The following is a 5,412-nucleotide window of genomic DNA, read 5'->3' on the forward strand; positions in this document are numbered from 1 at the left end:
GTGGATTTTGCCGCAGATTCACACGTGGATTTAGCAATGTGAATGGGCCAAATCTGTATGTGGAACTTGCGACGCAATTCTATGCTGATCCATGTTCAGAAGTGAGGCAAAATATGCGGTTTAGCCATGCTTTTTTAAAGGTGGAATCCGCGTGGAAAAATCCACATTGGATTCCACCAGCAGCCTAGTATATCTTTTTACCAACGTAATGTATACTGATCAACCATAACATTAAAACCACTAATGTAGTGCCACTAAACAGCTCAGACCAATCAGCCACATGGACTCCACAAGACGCTGCAGGTGTTCTGTGGTATCTGACACCAAGATGCTAGCAGCAGATCCTTTCGGCCTCATGTCCACGGCACGCAGTGCACCCGCAGTGGATCTAAGCTTCAGTTCTGCATCCGGTACACTGCGGATTGTGTTAAAAATGTTTTTTAATAATTGTGGGTGGTCGCGGATTCTGTGTCTTTTCCGCACTGGTGTACGCGGATGCACGCAGAATTGAATTGCGGATTTCGCATGGAAATTAAATGAAAAAAAAAGGGAAAGGAATCCAAACCCCTTCCAACTATATCGAGCCCATTAGCCAACCCCTAGAAGCCCTTTTGCTTTACAACTGCTGAGATCATGCACCCTTAGACATGCAATCATGCACACCATGCAAAAAAGGACTTATACATGGTGGCTTTCTCTGTATTGCTGCCACTGGTCCATTCGGAACCATAATAGTTGTACCCCAGCTCCTTCCAGCTGTGATCCTTCTTTGTCTTGTTTGCATAATCCTTGCACCCAGTGTCCCAAATGGCAGAAAGAGTCCTCCATAAGGGCCACAAGTTTCCCCATGTTGAACATCTTGGTATAACAAAATGGCCAACAGAGATGTTTCTGAGAAAACCCCTTTTCCCCACCCACGAGGCTTCGAATCCGCGCGTGTGAACCGCAAATGCATTTAAATGTATTTGTGGATCGCTGCAGATCCGCGACTCCCATAGACTTCAATGGAGCAAGATCCGCGTGGAATCCTCGATGAAAATGGAGCATGCTGCGATTTTAGATCTGCGCAGATAGTAAATAAATATCGTAAAATCTAATCCGCGGACCTAAAATCAATCACGGAAACTCCATTTATTTCTATGGCCAGCGAATGCGCGCGGATTTCCGTGGCTCAAATCCACGCGGACTCCGCAAATAAAAACGCCCGTGGACATTGAGCCTTAGGCCTAATGTCCACGGGCGGATTTTATTTGCGGAATCCGCGCGGATTTGAGCCACGGAAATCTGCCCGGATCGGCGCCCAATAGACATGAATGAAGCTTATTATCCGGTTGAAAGAGGCCATTTCCATTAGGGAATACCACTACAATGAGGGGTATCCTTGGTCTGTAGGTGGTACATATCAAGTAACATTTACATGAATGCCAGGACCAAAGGTTTTCCCAGCAGGACATTGTGCAGAGCATCACAGTGCCTCAACCAGCTTGCTTCACTGCCAAAGTGCATCCAGATGCCATCTATTGCATAAAAAAAAGTAAAGGACAACCAAAGACAGTGATCATGCTATCCTTGAATTGTGGATAACAAGGGGAAGAAGACCTGAGAAGACTCAGGTGAGTTGGTTAAAAATGATGTTGAGAGGGCTGAACTTTTAAATTCCTATTTTGTATCTGTTTTCTCTCAGAAAGTATATGTAGCATTAGCTGATTTTCCATGTATCATTGGGGGAATAGAAGAATCCAAGCTATCTATAAGCCGAAAGATGGTAAGGGGACACATAGCTAACATAAATGAATTCAAGTCTCAAGGTCCAGATGAATTATATCCTAGGATACTAAAAAAAGCAGCAGAGGTAATTGCTGAACCACTCGCCATAATCTTTGAAAATTCACAGAGAATTGGAGAAGTCCCAGAAGACTGGAAAAGGGCAAATGTTGTTCCTATCTTCAATAAACGGAAGAAGGTGGACCCAGCAAACTACAGGCCTGTGAGCCTGACTTCTATACTGGGAAAGATCTTTGAACAAACAAGTCATGGCAAACGAATCTAATTTTCTTCTATGACAGAATCACCAACTGGGTTGATCAGGAAAATGCAGTAGATATAGTATATCTTGACTTTAGTAAAGCATTTGACAAAGTATCTCATACCATCCTTATTGAAAAAATTATGACCAAATATGCGATTTACAAGGCAACTGTTAGGTGGAGTCACAACTGATCGTTGTCATAAATAGCTGTACATCCAATTGGAAGAATATCTCAAGTGGGGTACCACAAGGCTCTGTCCTGGGCTCGGTGGTGTTCGACATTCTTATAAATGATCTTGAGGAGGGAATTGAGGGGAACTGATCAAATTTTCCAAAGACACAAAGCTATGACGGATAGCTAACACTAGAGAAGAGAGGATTAAAAATAATTTAAACAAGCCTGAACAGTTGGTGTTGACTAACAGAATGGTATTTAACAAGGAGAAACGTAGGGTCCTACATCTGGGCAACAAAAATGAAAAAAGCACATACAGAATGGGCAGTATTGAGGTAAGCAGTAGCACATGTGAAAAAGACTAAGATATACTAATAGATCACAGACTAAACATGAGTCAACAGTGTGATGCCACAGCCAAAAAGGCAAACACAATCCTGGGATGTATTAAGAGAAGCATAGAGTCTAGATGACGTGAGGTAATTATTCCCCTCTATTCTTTCTTAGTCTAACCTTATCCAGAATACTGTGTCCAGTTCTGGGCACCCCAATTTAAAAAAGACCGACAAACTGTAGCAAGTTCAGAGAAAAGCTACCAGGATGGTGAGTAGTCTGCAAATCATGTCCTATGAGGACTATTATTAGATGGTTATTAGTCCTATTCTCATTTGCACAAGTAAAGACTAGAAGCAATAGAATAAAACTGAAAGGGAGAAGACACAGGTTGGATATTAGAAAAAACGTTTTGACAGTGAAGGTGATCAATGAGTGGAACTGGTTACCACGGGAGGTGGTGAGTCCTCATTCAATGGAAGTCTTCAATCATAGGTAAAACAGACATCTGTCTGCGATTATTCATTGTATGTTTTCTATGTTTAGTGATAGTCCATTAAGCTCTGTCACAGAGCTTAAAAGACTGCAATACATGGCAAATCTGGGAGCCTTCACCAGGCATTGGGCTGCCATGTGAATCCATCAGTGACATGCAATTGAGTTTCAGGAGGGGCCGATGAAAGCAGCTTAGATGTGCTGTCAACTTTGACAGCAGCAAGTGGTGCAAGCTCTGATCGCTGCAATTGAATGAAGCTCTCAGCTGTCAGAAACAGAATATGGAGCGAGCTCAGTTACCAATTCTACTCCATATAACATCCGTGACCACCCGCTGTATACTTAAAAGTCTAAATAAATCTAATATTACCATCATACTAACTTTAGTTTATAATTGTAATAATTGCAGCCTAGAAGTTGCCTGGGCCCACCCATATCCACAGTCATAAAACGGTTCAGTGAGGTTTCTAGGTTTCTATAATATGGAGCCGCGGCACCTCTCCTACTGGCAGACACACGACTCTTGTGTTTGAACTGGCCCTAACAGCAGCCCAAAGGATACGCATACCATCTCAGTCGTGCTCTTAAAAAAAACAGCGTGCAACTTCTAAATGTATCCCCTGCCAATCCCCAGTGTTTTCTGCATATATCAGGCATCCTTCACCTGTGAAGGATGCCTGAGTATTAAAGTCCTTCTGGTTTGTTCAAGGTGCCTCGTGTTCTCCATGACCCAATGTCTGGCTTTGTCCTTGTGCTGAAGTGCGCCACCCACCCACATCCGGACCATCTGACTATGCTCTTGTTCACACCCCTGGGTACTGCGCCTAGGCTTTAAGTGGTGTCAGCCATTACAGAACTAGGACCACTTCCCGGGGACCTCATACAAAGACCACATCCCGATGGGTGGGGTTAAAGGGTGAAGATTATGGCACCTCAGGATTTGGCCTACAGCCAAGCTAATGTGTGGCTTAGTGATTCCACGTCCTTTGATCCTGACAATCTTCTATATATTTGTCAATGTCTTTATTTGTTGGTTCAAGAATCACGCACAAACTGTACGACCGATTGACATGACATTTTGCGCATAGAATAATCTCGACCCGGGAAGGTTATAGGCTAAAAAAATGCAGAGATGTTGTTGTCTTGGCAACCTTATTTGCATTTTTTTGCCTTTGTTTGAATTTTGATACAGCAACCCCCAAATTTGCTTTCACCAATGGATTCTATGGTCTCGATTTAGTATTCCTGGTTATTTCCAACAAGTAATTCCCACTAGAAGAGTCAGACTGAGCGTTGACAATTGGTGTTTTAGGACTGCTTTTTAGCCCCAGTCGACCCTCAGTGGAGCCATCAATCATTGGCCCATTTTGTCCTTCCTAATTCCGTCTTGGATGTCCGTGTGAATAATGATCCGTCCCCAGACAGGAATACATGGAGCAAATTTATGAACACCGGCCCTCATTTATCAAAACTGTCTAACAGTAAATCAACAAACAGGAAAAAACTGTTTTTGGTGTCCATAGCAACCAATCACAGAGCAACTTTTGTTTTACCTCAGCACTAAAAGGGTTAAATACTGTTGCCCATAGCAACCAATCACAGAGCAGCTTTCATTTTATCTCAGCACTAAGAGGACTAAAAGCTGTTGCCTATAGCAACCAATCACAGCGCAGCTTTTATTTTACCTCAGCAGTATAATATATAGCAACCAATGACGGCGCAGCTTTCATTTTACCTGAGCAAAACAAATGAAAGCTGAGCTATGATTGGTTGCCATTGGCAAAAAAAGCGCCAAATTTTACTCAAATCATACCAGAACTGGGGATTTGTATATGACAAACAAACAGATTTTGTGTTTTAGATATAAGATGCCAAGTAAGCGAAGAAGCTGTTTGGGCAGAAATACAACAGCCGCAATTAAAGTAGCAGCCGCTCGAGTAGCTGCAGCGCCGAAGCAAACTAACTCCCGACTCGAGAATCAACGCAAGCGACAAGCCGCTGCTTGACTAGCTGAGACGACGGAGCAAACTAACGGACGACTTGAGAATCAACGCACTGGAAAAGCCACCGCTCGACTAGGTGAGATGCCAGAGCAAACTAACAGCCAACTCGAGAATCAACGCAATCAACAAGCCGCCACTCGACTAAATGCAAGGATCATTGAATTTGTCTATTTTAAGTTAATACATGAACATAGCATTAATCAGCATCGGTGCTTCGGCGTATTTATGCGTACGTTTTGATATCCTCTTTTCTTACTTAAAATGTCACGTTTTGTTTTGCACGCTTTCTATATCGCATACCCGGGCTGGTATTTTATATGTTAGTCTAATACTGAAATAATTATGATTAAGTTGGTTCATAAAGTTGACCAAATCCT

The sequence above is a fragment of the Eleutherodactylus coqui genome, chromosome 12 (genome assembly GCF_035609145.1).
Source record: "Eleutherodactylus coqui strain aEleCoq1 chromosome 12, aEleCoq1.hap1, whole genome shotgun sequence".
NCBI classification, from domain to species: domain Eukaryota; kingdom Metazoa; phylum Chordata; class Amphibia; order Anura; family Eleutherodactylidae; genus Eleutherodactylus; species Eleutherodactylus coqui.